Below are 25,448 nucleotides of genomic sequence, written 5' to 3'. Positions count from 1 at the left end.
TTATAGCTCGTAGATACGTATTAACACGTTTCCTGCTTTTCTACAAAGACGATGAAAATTGTACATTTATGTAATACGATATGGTCGTGCGAATTGACCAAAAGCGTCACATGCACGAATAAGACACTACAGCAACGCGTGACGGCGAGCAATGGCGAGATCAGTCAGTAGAAATAGTTACCGTAGCCATTGTATGTAGCGAAAGCGTTAAATAACTAAACAAACGGACCGCGAACCCACTGTTCGTAAACGGTGCTGTACAAGCGCAACAACGCGTACTCCTTCGGTTATTCGCGCGCGCGTACGTAATATGTACGCGAACTCGTCCGCGCGGGCGCGCGCTCGCGCTGCCGCGACCGCGGCATACACGTGTAACGCGATAGCTATGTAGCATAGAGTTACGCGAACCCAATAATACGTCTGACGGCTGTCTAGACGGGGCTACGAACGAACGGCCGTGTGCGTGTAATCCAGCGGGCGGCCACAACGGTGCCTCGTGTATGCGCGCCACCGTACACGTATACATACTTACATTAATGGTCGACCAGAAAGAGAGAGAGACAGAGAGACAGAGAGAGAGAGAGAGAGAGAGAGAGAGAAAGAGAGAGAGAGAGAGAGAGAGAGAGAGGAATACGGTGAGAGAGAAGGGAGGAGCAGGGGGTTAAGTGCGTGCCGACTCGACGTATCCTGTACGTATCCTGCGCGCCTCCCGAACCTGTTAGACGCGAAAGGATTACACCACTCGCGGGGAGTAACTGGACTGACTTCAAGCGGGGACAAGCTTCTTTTGATACGGTTACGCTCGTGCGGCCGGCAGACGGGGTTAATCGAGTTTCATGCTTCGAGTGTGTTTGGGGATGTTGCAGAGGGGTGAACCACGGATGAAATAATGGGATATAAGATGCGGGAATGTTTGGAGAATTTTTGAGACTGCATTCTGCTTATGAACTCTCTTGGATTTCGCAAATGGCGAGTTGTTACTTGTTGCGGAGATTTCTCCGATCGTCAGGTATTTAACGAGACGATTAATAAAATGAAGTGAAAATTTTGAAATTTTTTGGTGTTAAGGATTTGCGAGCCTGTTTTGGGCATTTGGTATGGGTTTTTCGTCGTTCTTGCTTGAATTTTTCGAACTCGATTTTGCCAGGGACACGTAGCCTGAGATCGAGAACTGGGGCTTAGTATGGGTTTTCTTCTCGTATATGATTCAAGAGATTTTTCAATCGTTCGTTGTTTAGAAATTACAATTCCTCGTTCTCTTCGTCGATAAAACGATACAACGATTTAACGATAAAACCAAAATGAATAAATTTGATGATCGATAGAATATCGTAGTGCATTCACCTCTCAGTTAGAGAGATCGTATGTAATTACTTTTCAAGGAAGATACGAGACTCGAGATTCTTTTCATTATACCTAATCAAGTTTGGTATCCCCCTTTTGTTAGATCATCTCCGATACCGTTGGTACGACCAAACAAACCATAAAAGACTATACTCATCAGTGAGCGTTATTGGAATATAAAACCTCAAAATGAGTTTAAGGTATCGCATTTACGCGACTTAACGCGTTATCTTTTATTATTAATCTTACGTCGTATAATTCATTCAGCTGCGCCTCTCTGTGGTCTAATCAATTAAATCTGTTATTCTCATCGAACAAATCATTTCCTTTCCCCATTCCACCTCTCGCTCCCTTTGCATCATTGTATTTTTCTTTTCTTTTCATTTTGACCCTATATCTCGCGTGTGTTACACGCGTACAGTGGTTCGCAAAAATACTTCCGACACTTTCATAGAAAACCTTTATCACGTGTATGTTGTGCGTTTTATATAAAACGTTTACAAATTTTATCCTTTCTATAGCGAGACGCGACAGTCACGATTATACCGAAAAAATGTCAAACTAATCTGAAAATCTATATAAAAGTTACACGGTATTTATTAAAAAATTAGTACACACAATTTACCACGAAATTAATAGTCATCCTAAACATATATGTAACATATATGTGCTAAAGACGATTCTAGTAAAGATTTATTGATATAAAGAATAATCGTTTAAATACAATTTCCTGCTCTCTGTGAAATATACATATACTTTTGTACCAAATATTTTGTAGCTTCTATGTACATTTTCAGATTTGTTTCAAATTTTATCGATATAATCAAGACGGTCGGATCTCGATACATTTCTAATGAGACTTTAAAATGTTCCGTGTAACACGCACATTATAACAGTAGATTCATAAAAAAGATTAATACGTTCAAAAACTTTCTACAAATGTTTGAACACTTTCGTCAGCCACTGTATGTTAACCCATGACTACATTGTGTGTCAAGTCTTGTGTAACACCGTATATACCAAGGATACGAGAAGTACGAATGCTACACGAGTACAGATTTACGCAGATAAATCGATTGAAAATGCATGATCTATGGCCGCGTGTTATTTCACGTGCTTATTCCAATCATTCGTTCAATTATCGATGATAGATCTGCACGCGTTACACTGTAAATTACACTGCGATGGAGCTTCATTACGGCACAACACAATCAGAGGGATATTTTTACTCTCGTTAATTATTTTTGACAGGCCAGGCAGATGGGTGGCTTGTAGATCGTTTCGATAACCGTTCCCTCCAATTTTGCTCGATTAATCCTATTAAACCCGATTTTTCCCAATCGCCTTCTTTCTTTTCTTTTGCAATTAGGTAAGTCGAAAGCTTGTTAGTTTATTCGAAATTGATTTGTCCTTTGTTGTATAATTATCTCTCTTTGCGACATTGAGACAGAAAGGAAATTCAGATGTTCTTCGCTATTCTTTATAATTACATGGATCGATACAGACATGCAAGTTTTGATATCTTCCGAACTTTTTTTTTTTTTTACGTAAGGTTCTTAAAGATCCTACCATTTCCTACAGAGTCTAATTAAAATTTATAGCAACACGACATATCCACGCCCATTGCAGGATTGTAGTCATTTATCAAAAGCTTTAGTTCATTATAGGTTTCTTTCTCCGTTAATGAATTTCTCGTACGTACGATTGAAGCTGCTTCATTGAAACCGTAAGAAGCTTAGCCTGCTTATGAAGGCTTAAGAAAATTACAGTTCGTTCCTTCGTATTATATCGTAGCTATGAAAACAAAACCGTAAAGATATAGTCGATAAACGATAAAATAGTGTACAACTAGAACTAGATCGGAATGACTTTATTCAAAATATCTTCTTTTCTTGTTAAAAATTCTATTGTTACCTAAGAGACGTACAAAAGACAGGGAAAACATAAAGTAATATAAAAGAAAGCATGAAAAACTGAAATTAGTGGATGAAAAATAATCAGGATCGATCTACTCTTATTAAACATTTCCTCGTGAGTTATTTCACTCGCACTAAATTTCCTATTTATACTTATCTCGAAACTATTCCGCGACAAGCTGAAAAATCCGGATCGCTTAATTACCCACTACTTAGCGGAACGAGTTTAAATTAAAACAAATAATGATGAATAACGGCGACCATTAAATTACACCATATGCGGCTGCCCAGTGAAAAAAGGACCGATAAGTCCAGCGATATCTGGAAGCCCATCAATTCCAACATACGCTATAAACTATACATTCCCTTCTCTCGTTTCCTTTTCTTTTCTTTTCTTTTTTTTCACCCTAATATTATACTATAAATCACAATAATAATACCTTCGTTCGTGTTCCGTGAGGAAAAACGAACGCGACGCGATTCGATAATAAAGCCTGCCGATTCGTGTGTTTATAGCAATTTACGTAAATTTATTACACGTACAAGGTATACAAAGGCTTAGAGAAAAGAGACGGTGAGCGCGGCTCTTGAAACGCGATATTGACGAAAATAAATCAGCATCGATGATCGACTACATGCTGCAGCGTTTGGAGAACACGGCTGAGACTACGTATTTACAGGGGAAACGTGACGTGCTGGCTCGATCTATAAACGAAATCCAGGAAAACACGAAAAATCGTGAGATCGAGCTCAATGGAGTGGAGAACGGTACGCCTACTTCCTCTCGGGATAAATCCATGCTCTCTAATCCATGCTTGCGCATTATAGAATGGAGCCCTTGAAGAGGAAATAGACGAAGAAAAGAAAAAGATTAAAAATCTAAAATGAAATGGGAAAAATGAAGAAGATCGAATGAACACTGTGGAACCTGTTCGCAGAATGAATCAACGAAGATCTTCTTCTCACGCCACTGGACACGTCGTTGGTCGCTGGTTGTAGATAGTAATCGTAATTACACAACCATATAGTTGATTTCAGGCGTAAAACCAGACGTCCATCTTCATCTTCATTCGGAGTCCTCTTATTTTGTTCGTCCTTTGCTTTTCCTCTCTTCCACGTCCTCGCGAGAATTTCTTTCATCCTTCGATGCTCTTCGTCTTTTTCCTCTATCGGTTTTATCTTTGTCGTTTGATTTTTATTTGACTTACTTTTTATTCTTTTTTTGGGCAGAAAGGAGAATGATCTTTTTATTTTGCTTCTGGTTAGCTTAGAAATAGTACGCTTCATAGTCTTTTGATCTTACTTGATTGTTTCTTTCTCGGCAAAGAGGGATATTTCGAGGAGTTTTATTTTTGCGATTAGATCAGAAAGTACTTTGCTTGTTTTCATGAAAAATAATCGTATTTTTAGATTTCTCTTCGAGATTAGAAGAAGCATGCTTAAAGATTCTAATATCTTTTTTATTGTTGGTTTCTTTAATTTTCTTCCTGCATGAAATGACGTTTCTACGTTCGTGTAAGACCGACCACGATAATTATCGATGCGCGATTGATCAGAAAAGTATCGATTGTGCCGGATGATGATAAATACCTGAACATGTGAGTCATTAAGTGCGCGTTTCGTATTAATATGCTTAAATTCGAAAGATTATTGGGGATAACGATGCGAGATTGCCGCGTATGTTACGTTTTAACGAGCATTTTAAAACGGTATTAGCGTTTTAGTAAAAGTTCGTTCATAATTATAGTATAATAATATATTGTAGATAAGATTCGTTAATCCGAACTTATTAATAGAAAAAATTGTACTCGGAATTACTTCGCTGCTTATTAAAATGAACAAAATTCTTATTTTCAGTAAATAATTTATAAATTTTTTTAGGTTCATTTTATCCTCATTCATCGCTTATCTTATTCTTGTTCGTAGTTTCTTCAATCTTCTCTCTATTTATTAAGTTTGTGTTGCTCTCTATATTCTTCTTCCCATTCTTCATATAGGTATACTTCTACTGTATTTCTTAAGATATGACAATGATATTAATTTAATTATCTCTTCCTATCGATACACGTACGTATTCACGATATATTTTCCCCTGCAATATTTACAACGCAAAAATATTTACAATTTCCAAAATCATATAAACACGTTTATTAATACTACATTTTTATTTTTGTACAGACAGAGATACGATCGTGTATATGTCTTTATTTTCATCACATCGGCTTATAGTTAGTTCTAATTTACTATATCCCGTGTATGTACCTAGGTGTATGTCAAAGCAGGTGTAATTCTTGCAATTCTCATCTGTATATCTGTACAATCAAATGATAAATTTGATAAATTGTAGAATCGATTTGTTTGCCTTCTAAAAAGATTACATTATTCGAGTGATATGTGGTTTGCCAAGAATCACGTCAGTATCAATTGGAATCGTTGGATGGTTTGATCGCGTACGTGTTGGAGCAAAAGCAACGACAAAGGGCGGTCCGTTCGGCGCAAAAATACTCGACCCGAGCGTCCCCCAGGCGAGAGCAACGGGTCGCGGGGATCGCGTTCGCAGTTGGATATCGCCCTTCCCGATCTCTGATTGCCGGAGAGTTTGGTTTCAGCGTGCGCTCGTTCTCTGCCACGTTCATATCGAGTGTACTTCGCCTTCTTGCGAGGATGCGCGAGTGCGCACCCCGTGCGCCGTGCCCGTAGACTAATGATTCCGTCTGAGTGGGAAATTGACCACTAGGGCGCTAAAAACCTTCGGCCAGCGGCCGAAGAGAACGAGAAACGAGCACCGGTCCATTGTCCCGCTGGCCTTAGTGGCTTTCAGTTTTTTAACAGCGCTTTACGCGAAACCTCGAGAGAGCATCTTCCGGTAACGGCGAACGAGAATCGCGTGGAAACGTCGACGGTTACCCTTTCGCTACTTTGACGCTGATTTCAGTCGACTTGTCATTGAACATTCGTTGAACGTGAACGGCGAGCACGGCCAGGATTACCGTTGTCAACTATGAAACTTTAGCAAAGTGCTTCGAATTAATCATATGCAACACTCGGATAATTCTAGTACTAAGAATTTACTATACAACGAACATAGTCGCTCGTGGCAAGTCAAGCATGGTTTGTTCTTTGTAGAGTAATCGTAGAAACTTAACTAAGAAGAATTATAACCACTTATCATCGAAAGATTGTTGAAGCAGTAAGTATTTTTCTGGATCGCCAGCTATCATTAAAGATTCATTAGAGGGCAATTGTGGTTTGGTACTGACCATTGGTAGAATACAAAAAGATACTCACACTTCTCATTGAAAGCCACACACAGGCAATTGTCATCTATCATTGGAGATTTATTATAGGGAAACTATAGTGGAATATAATTGACCGTCGTGTACAACGTTGTTACGTAGAATGTTATGTACAACGACTAGTCACATATAGTCACTTGCAGCGTTATATCGATAAGGATTTTTCAGATGTTGATCATATTTTGCAAAAGTATTCAAATGCGTTAAATTAACGCAAGGAAGACAAAGGTGGGCAAATAATGGTACGTACTAAAGGCTTGAAACCTAATCGACTCTTAATTTAGAATTGAAATAGAAGAAATCGTATCGAAATTCGTGATATTCAGTTTCTTTCGTCCAAACTTAAGAATCTGATTCTCTTATCAAAAAGGAAATAGACGGGAAAAAATAACGTAATTGATGAGATTGCGCGTCTCGGAAGCGGAACACGACATTAAGCTCGCGTAAACCGCGGCCCATCGCGGGAAATCATATTTATTGTGACAACGTTTGTATTGTTATCGAACAGGCCATTCATTACATCTGGCGAGGCTATGATTAATGGCTGGCGCGAAGATAAAATGTGGGTAATTGGGGTCCTAAGTTCAGCGCACGGCACGGTGATGAATAGTAGAATTCAGCATAATTTATAGTCGGCTAACACCCTGTCCGCACAATACCCACGACCGTGAAATAATGGCCAAGATCTAGCCCTATAGCGGATGGAGCGGATGGTTTCCGCGAAAAATCCGTTGGATCGGCTTGTTTTAAATACAGATTGGTGTTCGTAACAAATGACGACCGGCAGGCACGTAAAACATAAACAAGTCGTAAATCACGCGGACTCGTGAGTCGCCCGTTAGACATTCCTGGTCTTCGTTTCCCGATACTACTCGAGTCGAATGGCGATTTACTGAAATCCCATTTTTTTTTAATGAAATTCCATTCCACAACACTATGAAACTTATAGAGCAAATTGTTTATTTTCAACATTTTACGTTGTCCGTACTTTCTTTTCCTATTTTTCTATCCCTGCCATTGCTAAGAGACACGAATAGCCTAACACCCTTCGCTAGCACTCCATTCTCAAACATTAACTTCAAACACTTTCCTTTCGCACCTCCAACTCTCTAAATCGACTGCTCTTCGTCCACCTATTTATCGCTCTTTCCCAAACAATCTCAACTCGCTCCACGTAAATCCTGTCATTCCCACAATTTTACTAACCATCCATCAGCTTTCTCTGCCACGTACAAAACCAAACAACGTACACCCTCGCAACCAACGTCTCTATTCTCTGATATCAGAGTTCTCAGACGTCTCGATCCAATGCGAAGTGGCAGCTTTCTAGACTCGAAAACGCGACTTGAACGACATCCACGTAAGATCCTCAATCTCGACGAGAGATCCGTTCTTTTTCTTTTTTTCTTTTTTCACAAATTCATCGTTCCAAGAAACATAAAGTTTGTGAAACGTAAAGAGACAGTGAAGTACGAAAATACGAAAGACGGAAATAAAAAGAGAGCGAGAGAGGTGGAGAGTGGAGGACGCGTCTGCTGAAGGATCCTACGTATGCGCATCGTTAGAGAGCGGGGCTGTCAAGTTGCGCAGGTGGCCACGTTGGACGTGGATAGATGTGCCACGGCGTGGGCAGCAACGAGCGTAGCCCCTGGAGGCGGTCGGCCGAGTCTCTCCCTTGCACGACCGCCTCTCGGTGTGTTCCTGCTCCTCGCCTTTTCCAACGGCCGGTGCTACTACCACCACACACGTTCTCTCTGACCGCCTTCTCTTCCTGACTGGAGAACTCGAAAAGGCCATTCCACTTCGGTCCACAAGCCCCCGGAAGACTCACTCCCGGCACACGTCACTCACTCACTTGGGTCACCGCGCGGTGTTCCCCGCTCGCTTTTATTGCATATATCGCCTCGACTTCTTTCCTTTTTTCTCTTCCCGGAGCAACGAGTCGGCTAACTGGTACACTCCAATCACCTGCATGCACGCCATCGTGCACACACTGTGTAGTAACAAAGTAACAAGAACGAAGGCAGAGGCAGAGAAAAGGAGGAGATGGAGGAAAAGGGAAAAAATATATCGAAGGCAAACGCACGGCGGTCGCACGAGAGCCGCGTCCCGACGTCTGACGTGGATCCGCGCCGGCGGTAATCATCGGTTGCGATCGCGTGTTTGTCTCGCGAGGATGTTGCTTGAGAAGCTGCTCTCGCCTCACACCCTTTTTGCCTGCTTTCGAACAAGTTGCAACAGCAGGACGACCAGGCTCACAGGATACGTGTATAAATATGGTATTTTTAAGGAAAAGGGTTGATTTGGTTATTTTTATCCTACATTGTACTTCTGGCTTCTGGCTTTGTTTGGCGTTCTTGAGGTTTTACTTCTTGGCGACGATTTTCGTTTGTAAGTAGACGGTATTTCTGCAGCTTGTTGAAATAGAATTGTTTTTTCTGATCTTTTAGTACACGTGGAATACGCAGCAAACGTACGTAATTACGGTCTTGGTACGTTGAATGATAGAAGTCCATTCGTCGGTGTGTTAAGACACAGATACGTTTCGAAGATCGTCAATTTAGAGATATCTGCAGAAACGATCTCATTTACCGTCGAACCTCTTCTCGACTTCTTCAAAGTTTATACCTTAACAAATTTCGTTCGCCGTGCCCCTTACGTTAGCTACTATGTAATATAAACTATGTATTGTATATTAAAGCCCAAACACGGTAGAACTCATATTTTGTACCGGCATGCACAGCAATCGGTGTCGAAGAATTCAATTTGTAGTATCGGAAGACACCATTATATCGTAGAATCATCCCGTAAGGTGGAAAGACTAATAAGAGTTTACAAAAAAAGGGCGCAATTTTTCCAGAACTTACGTATTCCATATCTGTGTGAATATTTTACAGACATTCCATCGTAATCTCTGAAAATTCCACCTCGCATCCTTCGCGAAACGTGATCGCACCAACCGTTCCTCGAGTTCACCCAGCGTCGCCCTCGCCACGCGAGGACAACGCGTTTCTCGCCCGTACTACGCAATAAACGCGATGTGACAAAGGGTCGCTGAAAAACTGATCCTCCGGAAAGCCGCATTTGCGCGGGGCTAATTAAGCCAGGCAACGCAACGATCAGCCCAGAGCGACGCCGATGAGTCAAGAAGTTTAACGGAGCCTCTCCAACCCCTTCTACGTCGTCTCGTATATCGCCAACCCCTTTAATCCCATCTATCTCACTCTCTACTCACTCTTAACGTACGAACATCAGGCATCGCGACAAAGAACGAGAGGCTGACGAACAGACAAACCGGAGCAGAGGCGGGCAAAATATACAGGGTGTGACAAAATATGTCGTTTGTTTTGGTTCGTCGGTCTTGTAGAGCAAGAACACCGTGCCGCGAATGAAACAGAGAAAAGGATTCGTCGACTGATTCATAGATACCGGATACCTGTTTCTAACTGTAGCAGCGCAAGATAGAAGCGTAACAATTTGAAAAATAACCATATTGTCATACGCGAACTTCTTCCGACGTCTAGAATCTGTTGTATAAATATTTTTCACATATTTTGCGACACCCTGTATAGAGGAGCAAGGAAGTGCATGCAGACAGAAGCACGGCACAGTCAGCCAGCCGGGACATATATCGAGAACATCCACGGGAACAGGGACAGAGAGAGAGAAGGGTGAGGTTCAGGGGTCCAGCCGCGCTTGAAACAGGGTAGAAACAATGAAGATTTGAAGGGTTGACTCGGGCGGGGGGATCAAAGGTTGAACGAAGGGGTGCACGGGTTTCAACAGCCCTACTGAGTGGCTATTAGGCACCCCCAAGCCAAGCAAGAGCAATTTGCTATAATCATTACCATTCAGGATCTCCGAGCCGAGAGGGTCCGTTTCTCCGTGCGTCTCGTGCCCTCCTTGACGAAGAACACCCGTGTGCCGTTGTAACGCTGCTCTACCGTCCTCAATGCCCGGGTAATATCTGACCAGCGCTCCCGCGGGAAACGCCGCTAACCTCGTCGTTGCCTGCTTCGTTTCGACGAAATGTTTCCAGCTCGTTCGAGGTTGCCGTTCGCGCGAGGATAGTAGACGATGGAAATTGTGCTGGGTTTTTTTTTTTTTCAAAGGTAGGGGATGTTTTCTAGATTTTTGATTTACGGTGTTAGCTGATGTCAATGTTTAATTACGTCAATGTATAGGGTTGTTCGGAAAGATCGTAGCGTTTTCAATAGGAACTTTCATCGAGCGATACGAACGGTACCGTTTTTAATTGGACGTCAAAGGAAATTAGGAACCAGAAACGTAAACAATTTTAAGTATTTATCGAGTAGCGTAGCTTTTTTTAAATAAATTCTTTCCTTTCGCGTATTTAAAGAAGAATATTTCGAGTCAAGTAAATAACAGATTCGCGCTTATCAAGATGTTTCGTATTATATAAAATCGAGTCACTTCGATTCGCCTGAGAAGAGCTACTTTGAACGTCGAGACTGCAGATAAAAAGGTTCGTACCTCGTGCCAAACCAGTTTCCTTTCAACGAAAAATTAACGAAATTCCCAAACAACCAGTCTCGAGATGGCAACGATCATAAATATTTTCCAACGTCTATCTACCTTTCCCTTGATTCGTCTCACAGAAAAGAAAACAGAGAAGAAGAAAAAATAAGGAAAGAAAGGTATTTGCGTGGCCGTGGCACGATATTTTCCCCCGTAGCCGCTTTGTCTTGGCACTTTGCCCCCAAGAACGGAACAAGGGTACGGATCAAGGTGAGGAGGAGCTGAAGGGAGAAGAGGCGAGGCACAAGAAGAGAAGAAGAGAGGACGTCAGAGTATCTTGCAACGACGCTGCATGCAGCCTCCCAGCTGCACCCGCGATGCACCTGCCTCCCTTCATTTTGCAGCGTGCCTCTCGCGGAGAGACTTTCCAAGAAACCCAACCACTCCTCGCACCGTTTTTCATCAATTGTTCTTGCTAGCACATTCATGCATCCTTTCCATCCCCCCTTCGCGCCGCAGTTCGACTCTTTTACCGTACACACCGCCACCACCCTCTTTATCTGCCTCCGCTACGCTTTCTCACGCTTCCTTCTCTATCCTTCTTGTTTCCTTTTCCCTTCAATTTTTCTTCCACCCTCGACATTCTTCGGTTGTTCGGATACGCGGTCATATACTATCAACGTCGCGTTATGAAACGCGTAATTCCTTTGATCGATGAGTTTTCGCATTTAAGATGAGATTTGAGATTTGAGTCATTTCAACGTAGATCGTGTTCGTATGTAGGTTGCTTTGGCAAAAGTCCCTTCATAGAAAGTGACGAAGGGTATTTTGGCGAAGACGGTGGCGAGCAAACTACGGATTCTTATACAAATTTATTTCAACGGAACTTCATTTATGCGAACCCCATTTATTTCGACGAAATTCTAGTTGACGTTCGATTGAACGAACTCTTACGGGTTAAATCGGAAGATACACTCACGCTCGAACTTATAAAACTATACTGTACATAGTACATAGTACGGTAGTACATCCTTCCATACATCCCTAATTGTTTCGCACATTCGACGAGTCTCTTAAAATACGAAAAAAATCGAATAAAAACGCTACGACCAACGAAGTACTTGGTCAAAGCACAACCTTCTTTTACGTAGCGTTCTAAACTCATGGAAGCACGAGAAAGTATCGACGACAAAAACAAACGTCTCTTCTTAACGTTACCAAGGCTCGTCTCGGCTCAACAGGAAGAAATCGACGGCGTCGTCGTCGAAGCGTTCGTGGTTCGACCATAGCGAGACAAGCGAAGAAAGAGTATACATCTGAAACATTGGCGAGAGACAGATGGAAAAAGAGAAGAGGATACGCGGACGAAGAGAGAAAGAGAAGAAGAAACGAATCGGTAAATCGGCTCGGCAGGTTACACGTGGATGCGAGATCGGCGTGCTCTAAGGGGAAGCAATCAGGGTCTGGTTGGCTACCTGGCGCAGCCACGGTTATAAAACACAACCGAGCCGGGGACGTTTATCGCCGCCCTAAAGGTGAATTCACTCGGTGACGTCGCGACCGGACTCGAGAGGAGAACTCGCGGCAAAGTCTAGACTGCTGGCAGACGTGGCAAAACGACGATATACAACATGCTCGGGCCCAAGCATGCTGCTCTCTCAGTCGGCCGGTACCATGATTGGCTCTGCCTTTACACAAACGACCACAAATACCTTGCTACCAGCATGGACTCATCATGGCCATGAAGAGGTAAGCGGCCAGTCCGGATAGGTAGTCTTTATTATCATGCGTTCGCGGACGCGTATGGTTAACGTACCCGACCAACCAATTACGCAATCAATGATTGACTTTCGTTTCTATGTCGGACGTTCACCCGAAATTTTCTTCTGCCAGCGGGTTTATTATATTAGGAAGATCAGCTGGGCTATTCCGATACATTAACACATGGATAAAAATTGTTATTTGATGTAACAGTGGATTGACAAGTATCGTTGTTTTAAGGCTTGTTCGTAAAATTTCAGTAAGCTTTGTATTAAGCAGCGTTGTACAACTTATTTCTCGCCGATTATTTTTAAGCTACAGCGAATGTCTGACTTAAACGGGACACTAGGAAACGAAAATTTTGGTATTTTTAGCATCGATATACGCGCAGATGGATGATATTATGAAAACGTTCGGAATATGCAGAAAATTAAAAGCGCTGTTTAAAACGTTACTTGGCAAAAATGATCGGAAACAATTGTGTAATTTCTTTTGCGTCCATTAAGACGTTCTTATGTTGCAAGGCAATATTTTTAGGCGTTTAGATGCCTTCGAGATTGGAGAAAAAATAAGACGGTCGTGGGTGTTTTTATGTGAAACAAGCCCAGTCGTTCGTACAGTTTATACGCACATGTTTTTTTCTCAATTCTGCGTTCTTTTATTTGGGATTTTATCGGTATTTTTCGAGCCAAGCTCTCGTCACTTTCCTATTAGGAAAATACAAATGAAACGCAATACAAATAAATTATCGCAATCGATTTCAAAATTACGAAAACCGTACGACTTTCGATTCAAAGCCCAATCGGAAAATGGAACAATTACACGACACGTAGATCATACGTCATACAATAATATGCATGGAACGCGATTATTAATATTTGTTTTCTGTAAAGAGTTGAAAGTATGTATTTTTCGTCTTTGATTCCAGAAATGCAAAAGGTTTCGAGGATAAAGGGATCGTTCGTTCTAAATTCTACGTTTCATTCGCGTCGTCGAAGAAATTTGTCACTTCTATGATTTAATTCAACCCTAATGTTTAACATTAACGATTTTACATTTCGTTATAACTTTTACTTACTTCTAACTTATTTTCAAGAGCGGATAGCAATACGATTTTGACCCCGACCAGCTGCGTAAATCTGCTACAGCGTTAGAAACGAAGAAACGCTAACATTGAAATAATGTCGTGACAGTAAACGAGACAATTTCTTTGCAACGAGATCGTCCATTCGGGTCGTGATCCTGGCACTCGTATTATGTAAATCGCCGCGCGACAAAGTTCGTTAAAGGTCTTCGAAGTATGCTGTTGACTTACGTCACGATGCCAAGAAGTGCATCGATTTTGAGTTAATGTTACGGTGGATCTGATATGTGAAATTATGAAGATTGGTTCACATGCATAATACATACTGCACAAAGAGGAGAAGAACGAAGGGGAACAACAGCAGGCGAAATCGCAAGAAGAAGAAGAAGTAAAAGAAGCCAAGAAGAAGAATAAATAGAAGAATAAGAGATAAAAGGAGCCAAGAAGATCAGGTACATCTTTGAGTTTCTTGAATACTTCTCCAACTTATTTCTTTTCTCTCTTTTAGTGGTTCTTTTGTTCGGATTCCTCTTCTTGTTCACCGAATTTATTGCATGACCAATCATTGGACTCCCTTTTGCACAGCCACGGAAACGTTCTTGGGTTGCAGCAAGTTTCTGCTCGCAACTCGGCCTGTTACTCTCGCGTTTGCGGAGACGGTTATATGTAAATGAGGAACAGAGAACTCGTAGCGAAGATCGAAGTAAGACCGCGACCGACCATTCCAAGGGCATGTTTAAGGTCCAAAGAACGTTGCAACTGGACGAAATATTAAATATTAATCGTCGTATGAAACTTCCTTACGGCAGATACATCGGCTGGTGAACGGGGTTGTACCAAGTTTTTATGGGCGTATCGAAGTAAGTCGTATGTCGACGAAGTTCGACAAGACAATGGGGATTAAAGAATTTCTCATAAGGATTCTATACGATGCAGGAATTTTTTGTATCGAAGATCGTATAATACTGTGCCTATACATTGATACTAGAATTATCGGTAACTACAAGGATACGAATGTTTTACCAAAGGAATCGAAGTGGAAGGTACACGGAGGAATACATTAGAAACAACTATATGTAGATATATTTTGCAACATTGATAATTTACATTTCTTAGAGAAAGTTATTCAAATCCTTCTAAATGTAATTATGAATTTGTAGTTTTACTACGATTCCTAACTGTAGTTTTTTTTTATCTAATTGTTTAAAGTAAAAAATTGTTCAACCATTCGATAACGAAAGAATATTTTTTTTTTCGAAAAGATCCTTTAAAACTGTGAAAACAGCCGATATGTGGAAAAGAATAGTTCATCCAGTCATGAAAATTCGCGGTTTCGGCAGAAAAACCGCAACCGGGTGTGTCGGTAACGTTTGTTAACGCACGTGCAATCGCGATGTTAACCCGTGGCAGTTGCTTAACTCTAATATCATATTCTTAACACGACGTAGAATATTGCATCCCCATCACGAGGGAAGCGCACGGTGAAAAATTAAAACAGCATTCCGTGCCTTATAAAGAGTTCTGTTGTCTCGTTACGCGGGATGCACGAGAACGTGCATGGCGGATGCTGTTGGTGCACGTGTGCAGCGTAAATCTCTTAACCTTACTGATGTGACCGTGTGTAGAGGAAAGAGAGGAAAGCACTGTGCAGACATAAACTCAGGAATGGGAACAAACACCGTCGGACAGTGTTCGTTGCAAAGAGAGGCGAACTTGCAACGTTGTTGGGTCCGGCCAGAAAATATCGAGGGCTGAAATAATAGCGAAGGAATAGAGATCTCTCCTGCCGAAGAACTCCGATATCCAGTTAGTTAATATTAACGCGCACGTACTGAGAATTTCCAGTTATCTACGATTTTGTCAATTTTAGTATAATCGAACTAGTTTCGAATCGGTTATGCAACGATATATTTTTTAATTGTTTTTAGTAGATTGGTGGTAATTTTGTTTATGGAAGTGTCCATTTGTATGATTGCAACTAAAGAAGCGAAACTAAAGTTTCGATGCACGTAATAAATGTTATTAATAAATGTACGATAAATAGTAACGCAATAATTTAATCAGCGTGTACATTTCATTTCTCAAACAGAGAATTGTATTATTTTGGAAAGCGGTTTGGAAAAATAACAGGTAGTTTGTTCTAAATATTTTCAACATAGTCCTCGGATTTTTCAGAATGTTCGACAAACAAATATCGCTTTATTATTTACTACTCATTTATTACTCCAATTATCCAGAAAGTTGATAAAAATCGAAAAATAAATGGAAAGATTACTTTGCAATAATCATACTGAAAGAACGATGGACATAACTGGGTTGATGCAAATTTTTCGAGAGAATATTTGCTCGCAAAAACACTTTTGTTGATATCTGAACCTACTCGATGCGAGGATACGATTCATCATTCCAGAGTTAAAGAAACAAACGTCAGAAAGATTCGGTGGTACCGGGTAACCGGTTAAAAATATGCAAGTATCTTCGATTGTTCAAAGCTTACGCAAGCATTTACATCACTCGGGAGTCGACTTTTGACGTCCAGAGTATACACGTTACGCGGGTTATTCTCGCAAAACGTATTATAAAAGGGATTGTGGATAGAAAAAACGCGATTCGTAAGCGAAACAATAAATATGTATATATAGAAGGAAATTAATAGTTCAAGAGAATTACAATAACCAGGAAATAACTATAAATATTAATAAAATATCGGTAAAGAAAGCGCGTTACATAAGAAAATCAACAAACGAAGAAAAGCGAAGAGGAATATCTACGAAGCTAATTTCGTTTGTCAGGCAAACCTTAATTACAATCCGAAAATGACAAGTTACAAACTATCAGAGAATACGATCTATTAGAAAATTAATACGTAATTAAAAAATTACAATAATTCCAAAACACGAAGTATTACAAAGAAACAAGGACAAACAAGTAAACCAACGATCAAAGAAAGAGCGAAAAGTAGTATGTACCAATTTAATTTCATTCGTCGAACATACTTTCGCGCGGCTATGATTTAGAGCATTTCACCGCGAGTGATAGTTACGTTGGAAAAAGAAAAAAAGAGGAAACGAGGAAGGAAAAGGGAGGCAAAACGAAAGACGGTGGGGGAAAAATAGAGAAGTGTCGAATATATGTAGTTATTCGATTCGTTCGGGCTCAAACGTTATTCGCATATGGCTTACAATGTAAAGTCCCGTAGTCCCCTTGGGGATCGTGTAATTACGCAACGCTATTGCCGGTACGGTAGCATAATGTTCGCTCGGGGCTGCTCACGAGTCTCGGCACAGATTCGCCGATTATTCGCCGACAATTCCGCGTGCAGAGAACACCGGCCGTGTGCTTGCATAAGTATATACCGGCGGGCGTATGTACTCGACCGTCGAGCTGTGTCGAAGGCAATCGAACGCGCCAAAATACGGCGCGATCCGACAACTTGCCGATCCCATTCGACACGCGTGGAATTAAAATTGATTCCTCGGCTGCTTCGTCGTATTATTACGACTTGCGTCGTATTGTTATTTAGATGAGGTAAGTCTCTTTTTTCGTTTTAACTGTGTACTCAATGGCTATTTGGCAATCGAACGACGATGAACACTGGTAAAATTTGAGTTATTATTAATCTTTCGTATTTTATGATTTTTTAATGGATACTTAACCGTTCAACACGATGTTTCAAGACGATTATTTCAATAATACTGTTATACTTTTATGAAGATCGAACGATCAAAGAAATGGAAGCAGAATGATGATTTATCTCATCTTCTAAATAGTATAATACGAAAGCTATTTTTTTTTTTTTTACAAGTTTCTACATCTATTTATTTATGTATATATTTATATATTCTTTTTCTCTACATTTAAATTTATCATAAATACGTAAACATTTACAGTCCATTGATTAATAACAAGTAAATCTCAATCACTGCGTAGTAAGATCCTACGCTGCTAAATAATCACTACATTAGAAACTTCGAAGATCCTTAGTGAATCTTGCGCCGCACACATTAGAATCTCTTCAAGAAAATGTACACGTCTACGGCACCCTCGAGGAAACTATTCTACCTTGAGCTTCTACCTTTCTATTCTACCTACCACGAAGCAAATGAATGCCCAGATTTTTAACCAAACAGAAAGGACTCGTCGGGTACCAGGGTCCTGTAACGAGATATCGTTGAATTCAATCCGCGGCAAATACCATGGCTTTTCCCCTCGTGGTAAAGACATTCGAAGGGCATCAAAATGCATCGAGCGCAATTGCTCGACGCGAGTGCACCATTGCTGGGTCTCCGGCAACAAAAGTAAAGCGGAGATCGACGAGGAAAAAGGTAAGGAGAAAGAGAAAGAAAGAGAGAGAGAGAGAGAGAAAAAGAGAGAGAGAGAGAAGGTGCAGCTGCAGCGTGCACACGCTCCACTACCAGTTCATGCAACGGCAATAAAGTCTAGGAAGTTGCCTAGGCCGGCGCGGCGAGTCGAGCGTTCTTAGCGACTGCTTCCGGTATACGCGGGTCCTCCTCGCTTCCTGGCCGACACCGTGAGAGCTTGTGTCGCGTCCCGAATCTACTGCCTTCTCAAGGTCACATCCCTCATTACGATAACGTTAACGTCAGAACTATCTACGAGCAATACATAACTCTGTATCGATTAGAACGAAAAACACATAGAAAAAATGAAGATCATGGAAGAAAAATACGATTGGTACATTTTTATCGAAGTTCTGATTTCAACGCCACTTTATGACTAAACAGGGGATTTTAATGACACATTATTAGAAAAATCTGTTTGGTTTAAAGATAAACACGTGTACAATCTTTTGAGAATAGGTTGATACGTCGATGAAATTTTGTCAAAGTCAAAGATATGATTATTAAGACGAGCAAAACGTTTTCGATATTTTAATATCACGATAAGCACTTTTCTTTTTTAATTTTGACGAGTTTCAAAGCAAATATAATGACAATTTTGGAAATGGGATTGCTTGTTGGAATTTGTAGAAAATAATTTAACTTAAAGTATCTTTTCGATCAATTTACCGTTTTGTCCGACCTCTGTGAATGACTGTGATTATTAAATAGGTCAGAATACGAATTATATCGATGGTTCCATCCTTTTTTGGGGAAGAATTAATGATCTTGAAATCTTTTTGATCTTTTCATGTACAAAAAGCCAATTAAATTAAGATAATTGGCTCCCCGAAACATATCAATGTTGACGCGTAACAATTTCTTTTTTACGTTGCCTTCAGAGATATTCAGTTACCTGGCTTTATCCGTATAACATCGAATAGAAAGTATTCATTGACAAAAATGTACTTTGTTGGCTCGTTCGAGTAATCACAATAATCCAAGTAATAATCGTGCAATCATGGTTGGGCCTTCGAACGCGGAGATTGATTTCCTTGCGAACAGTTATATATCCTGTGGTTTATTTACCGTCGAGTACTTCATTCTTGATTCTGAGGAATTCTGTTTCGAAGAACCATTATATCGCGATAAAATTTGTTTTGTTTTCAAAAAACAATTTGTAAAATAAAATATGGGAAAGAATTTTAGCGAACATATCGTGATATTTCTTTAATTTTAATTTATTCGAGTTTATAAGACAATATGGAATAAAAGAAAGAACATGATAATTATTCGTAATATAAAATTCTTAAAAGTAAAGATCGATTTAACACTTTCATCCCATACTCCTCAATACATGAATTATTACGTATATTCATCGTAAGTGTTTAATATATTCACCATCTATATTTATCTAAGATATTCACCACCTAATATGATTGCAATTAATTATATTCTAATTATTCACCATTTGCCGATCCTTTCCAAAGATTCTCGAATTATAAATTTAAGAATAACGATATAGAACGAAGAACAATGCATGGAAGAGACAGAATGCTCGTTTATCCTAAGAGGGAGATAATAAAATAAAAGCGCTTAAACAGGTATCCCGATCGCGTTACCTTATATGTTCAGATCTATCGTTGGCTGCCGAAAATCAGTTTCACCTTGGATCAGTGTAGTCGTTTAGTCGTCTTGTAGACGCCTAAATCGTGACGAGGGCCGTTTCATCGTTTCTCCTCGTCCCGTCGAGTTTTTCCAGTTTCACGTGGATTGACAGACCGACTACCATATAGAGTATCTAGTCGAGACGACGGCAAGCATGAATGGAGCGCCGCTCGACTGTCGCATCAGTTCTCGAGAACTCTCGATCGACGTCAGAAAATTGCAAGAAAGATAGGTGCAAAAACGCGGCGAGGGAATCCAATAAACACGAGAAACGTGTACCAAGCGAATACGGAGGACCGTGTTAGAAACGAGACGTTTCCACGATATTTCATTATCTACTCTCATTCACGAAAGTATTTGAACGTTCATTACGAAACTTTTCTATCGATACGTTAGGTGTATTTTACAGAAAATCTTTCCAAATTCTATCAGCTTATCGCGCGTATCTTTTACGAGCGTGTTGTGCGCGTTGTACAAAACATGTTGAAGTTCTCAAGATTACATCGTAGCAAGGTACTTTACCTCTATATTTCGCAACTTCCTTCGGTTAAAGATGTCATCGACCATGTAACATTGTTATTTCGAGCTCTCGTTCTTATTTTCAAATGTTTGAAATATTCGCAGTAGCGAGTGTACAGTGCGTGAATATCCTACGATCAAATAATTAACGATATCCGTTTAAGCATCGAACTTGGATAGTATTGGTCGTCGGTTTACTGAAAGAGTGACACAACTGAGAAAACTAAAGTACGATCCTTGGTCCCGCCATATGTATATCCATACCTGTGCCACCGGTAGCAGCTCGTCTCTCGGCAAAGGTCTGCAGCGACGATCGCTTTGCTCGCGGTATCTCTTCCTCGGCTCCTCTCCTCTCGACCCTCTTCTCCCACTCGACCATCCGTTCGTCCGTCTGCCTGAGATTCCGTCGCCGAACAGTGAATCACGTCCATTGACTGGACGCCGGCCAGACGGACTGGGCCCGACCATATACAGACTAGATTCACTCGTGTCGTCGGTCGCGCGCGAGCGAGAAGTCGATGCTCTCTGTGCAGCACGGCCGTTGAAAGGGAGGAAGAGAGGAAGGGAGAGAAAGAGAGAGGGAGAGAGAGAGGGATAGGAGGCTGGCTGAGGTACCTTTCTGTAGCCGCTTCCTGTCTCTGCACCGAGCGATGCCGTTTGCGTGGCATAATGGGCCGCCGATCGTTTGGACGACGCGATCGTACAGGTGTTCGATCATACGAACCAGTGTTTTCATTCCTTTTTGGTTTCGCTTTAATAACAGCTAAGCCGTACAGTCCGTTCGTTCGGTTAATGATACGGACCGCGGACCAATTAGAGGAACGTGTATTGAAATGTCTTTATTGGTACACGAATTGCTGAGCTCTCGGGGATGTTTTACGTTTCGATGGAAACAGACTTTGATGGAAATTGGGAATTTTAGTTAACGAAAAACATACTCCAGTGAGCGAGACAGTGAACGTTTTTAATGGATAGAGTGGAAAGCGGCGATTACTGTTGATTTTGATTTTCATTATTTACAGTGGTACATATTAGAGAATAGTTTTCATAGACAATTCATTTCTTGCGAAATGCTGCGTACGTGCTTTATTAAACGTGAATTGTTGTACAAGTTTCTCGGAAAGAGGCTTTCAATTCGCGATCAAATAGATATATGTAGAGATATAATCCAGTAATACGTTAAATATAATTAATACCGCGTTATAAATTCAATTCGTTTCGTTATTCTGCGCTTAAAATTTCCCCAACGTCAATTTCTTCTGTATTACTAAATTTATCCGAAGTTAAATGGACAAAAACACATCGGAAGATTAAAAGATCATCCGTCGTAGAGCTTCAGGTGTAATTTCGAATACTAAAACGTATCAATCGCCAACTACCAAATCCTTACGAATCTTAACGATCCGTCGATTATACTCGATAAAATTATGCCAGAGGCTTCAGGTTCTTATTCTCTGTCGAGTGCTTATGGTCCGCTTTTGCTTCGCCTCGAAAAGATACAAAGAGGAAGAAGGAAAGACGAGAGGGTACGAAAAGTGTGGACGATATCGAGGCGTGCGACACTTTCTCCTGTTTTTAAGAAGCAAACGAGATGAAAAAAGAAGCCTGTAAGGGCGCACGAACTGCGGCAAGGGCAGGAATAATTGGGGAATCAAGCTGGCAGAGAAGATACAGTCTCGCGAAGGATACGATCGTTCGTGTAATTCGACCTTACGTCCTGCGAGATGCTCGTGGCACTGATCGATGCACCACGATATATAGGGTGCGGCGAAAATTGTGGCGCAATCCAGACCGGGGCGACTGCTTTTAAAACACGTTGAAACTTTTGTAGGTGACTTTAAGAAGAATATGACGGAACATCGAACGATAGTTAAAGTAGATTAATAACATCGATGTCAGTCAAATCGATCAATTTTATTCTGTAAAAAATTCTTCGCTCGAACCCTTTCGAAATCCAAGTTTCTCTTTTTCCTATGTGATCGATGTATCGATAGAAGAAGCACGTATTTTTGGATAGTTTTGTTAGGAAGATTCGAAAATTTGGGATTAATTATGCCGAAAATAAATAGATACATCTAACATGAAACATCTATAAACATACTTATTTAATTGATAATTATTACATAGACTCTTCGTGTAACGCATTGTCCTTCCTTTCTGATAAGAGTTGAACGACCAATAGATAGAATTTTAAACAGAATTCATCTTGTTACGGCCAACTTACTATAGAAACCTCGAAAAGATAGCCTTCTTCTTTCGTTCGCAAAAATATCGTAAGATAAAAGATAGAAAAATATTAAAAATAGCATAAGTATAAGCGTTTTCCATCAGCGAGCAAACAGGACAAGCTGATAGCGTGGAGGTATAACGGAGGAGCGAGAGAAACGTTCCGGATTTCCATCGTGAGAGAGAGCTAACTGGCTTCATTGAAGCGTATCAGAATCGCGCGGCGTAAAAGCGGGGATGCACAAAGGAAAAAGATTACCAGAACGAGACTAGGCCGCTGCATCCGGTCGCACAACTGACCTTGACTTGTTCGTTCTATTCTTTGACGATCGACGGAGTGACCACCGAACCGCTTGACTATCTAGGTATTCACCACCTGTCGCGATTCTATCGAGTCGAGAAGGATCGACCACAACCGCACCACGATCCACTGCAGTCCAACTTCCTCCCCTTTCGTTCGCTTTTTATCCCTTCGAAGTGGAGACGAACGCGCGCCACTGAACTCTCCACGGGATACTTTTGCGCCGCTGATGGAATCTAGTCGGTGAATTTTTCACACTGTCAATCGATAAATCGATGCACTACAGGATTTTCTTAGCGTTATTCAGGATATCGATTGGTAAGGTCGGCGGAACGAACGAGTTAGTCGTTAAGCGAAATAATTTAAGCGATTGAACGTTCGTTTTCAAATCTGAAAAGATTCTTAGTTTTAGTTTTAATCAATCCATGGCGGAATTTTGGAATATCGATCGGTTAGATTTGTGGAAGGGTTTCAAATCTGCGAGAATTTGTAGTTTGGGTTTCGATCAATATGGTATGATCATCCGGGTTATCGATTGATCAGAACGACGAAACGGACCAGTTATTTATCGAGTGGAACGTTTAATCGATTGGAGAATTATTTTAAAGTCTGAGAAGTATCCTTAACCCCGTTTCTTTGATCGGTCAGTTTTGTGAATAAATATGTAACGTGGTAATTAATTCAAGGGATTGAAAAATTATATGGATCAACGCTATCAGAAGTATTAGAAATCTATTTAAAAAATTATTGTAATTGTACTTTTTATTTTAAGCGTCTATCTAAAGATTCATTCGTAAGATAAAGTTCCTCTCTCGAAAGAATTTGAGAAGCAATAAATGCAAAGTAGAATTACGATTATTAACGCGTAAAGAAAGAGGAGCAATCTTTTCGATTCCGAAATAAAGAAGAGATACAGACAAACGTATAATTTTCGTATTTTCAGGGTGCTTCTCGCGCAAAACGCATTACGTAAACGAGAAACCTATGGTGAATTAAGAAGAGGAACGCGTCTAGACAGAAGATCTTAAAAAGGAACGTTTGTTTCCCTTTGCAGCGACGAGTTCTTCTCGAAGGCAGAGGATAGGAAAGAAAGAAGAACGAATGAAACGGGATCCGTATTGAGATTTCTTGAGTTCTGCTATAAAAGGCAGATCGTCATGGAGGAAATTCGGTTCGAATCGCTAGAATTTCATTGCACGGTGCATTAAAATGATGGGTTCGTTCAACTGTGTTTACCTTCCATTGCAACTTTGTGACATTGTCCAACGTTTTATCTTGCCTTTATTTATACGCGTCCCTTCGGACGCTTCTCAAGCTGAAAAGAAACCAATTCCATTCTGGATTCAATCTTTTGTCGCGAAAAAGTTTCTTGGAAGCAGTTTAAAAAGATAATTCGTAAATTTTTACGATGTTCAGGCTTTCTTTAGCCTTTTAACACTGCTGTTACTTTGTTTTATAGCGGATTCTCCTCTTTTCTTGCGAAAACGAGAAGTTTTATTACTCTCTTAGTTGTGAAGTATAATAGCGATAGTGATTGCGTTTTATATTCCTTGATGTTTCGTGATGAAAATGTTGGTATATTTTTAAGAGTATTTTTTTACGAGTAGAAAGTTTCGCAATAAATTATTTCTTTGCCTTAATCGTGACAACTTCAACATTCTTCCCCTGGTCTTAATCTTAAGAAATAAACGCCCAAACATTTTCCAAAACACTTTATTTATTCAATTTACGCGATTCCGCAGAAAACTCCAAACTTTCGCCTCTTAGCCGATGTACTTTTCCCTCGCAGCTTTTTGAAACCAAACGTCGTGTCACGAAAAAGGAGAAGACCGTATAAATGCCCATCAATTTTTATTTCCACGTGGCAATCATCTCCTCTTACCCCTCTTATTAGCGAAAAGAAAAAAAATAACAAATATAATTTCATCATATATACATCGTCAACATCGCCAACAATTCAGTTATCTTCTTGCAAGACGACACACTGTTCCAAATATCACGTAGCGATCAACCCCCAAATTCTACCTATACCACTTCGTTGTTCGATAAAACCACCCCCGAGTCACGTTCCTCAAATTCCAATACACCCTCGATCCACCCAATCAACCTCTTACTCGTCAACATCTCGATGCATCTCAACGCCAACACCTTCGTACCATGTGGAAAGAATCCCTACCCCTGTACCATCCCTATTTTCCTTCTTTTCTTAGCGATATGAAGCAAGTGCACGAAGACGGTAGGAAGCAGAGTCGGAAAAAGGAAACGGAGAAAGGAAGGAAGTACGGAAGGAAGTGCGGAAGGAAGGGTGCAAGTGGTGTTGGTGGGGGTTCTGGTTGTACCGTTTGAAGGGGGTGCGCTGCAAGAAGCGCGTGGTAGGTCCGGCTGCAAAGGTATCGTCACGTGGCCAAGGGGGCGGTACCGTTTTCTCGTGGCCGCCCGGTATAAAAGAGAGACGTAGCACCGGTGCATCCACCAATTACTATTGCACTTTGCCACCGGGACGGAGGCAAGGTC

At 40.8% G+C, this 25,448-nt stretch overlaps 1 protein-coding gene across 3 annotated transcripts in view; it reads left to right on the top strand.

Moving 5' to 3' along the window:
- LOC100741066 (angiogenic factor with G patch and FHA domains 1) overlaps nt 1-25,448 on the top strand; it is an 84,733-nt gene that overhangs the window by 53,495 nt on the left and 5,790 nt on the right. The window contains exon 10 of one of the 3 annotated variants that reach the window (XR_004461657.1): nt 23,878-24,574. The exons of 1 other annotated variant lie outside the window; for it this stretch is intronic. The gene's annotated coding sequence lies outside the window, so the exon portion shown is untranslated. Of the gene's footprint in view, nt 1-3,940; nt 4,332-23,877; nt 24,575-25,448 lie in introns of those variants that run through there. One more of the 3 variants, XR_004461658.1, reaches the window with a different exon arrangement.

This window comes from Bombus impatiens, unplaced genomic scaffold, assembly GCF_000188095.3.
Source record: "Bombus impatiens unplaced genomic scaffold, BIMP_2.2 scf_0318, whole genome shotgun sequence".
In the NCBI taxonomy this organism is placed as follows: domain Eukaryota; kingdom Metazoa; phylum Arthropoda; class Insecta; order Hymenoptera; family Apidae; genus Bombus; species Bombus impatiens.
The sequence above is the reverse complement of the archived record's forward strand: the minus strand, read 5'-3'. Positions and strand labels throughout refer to the sequence as shown.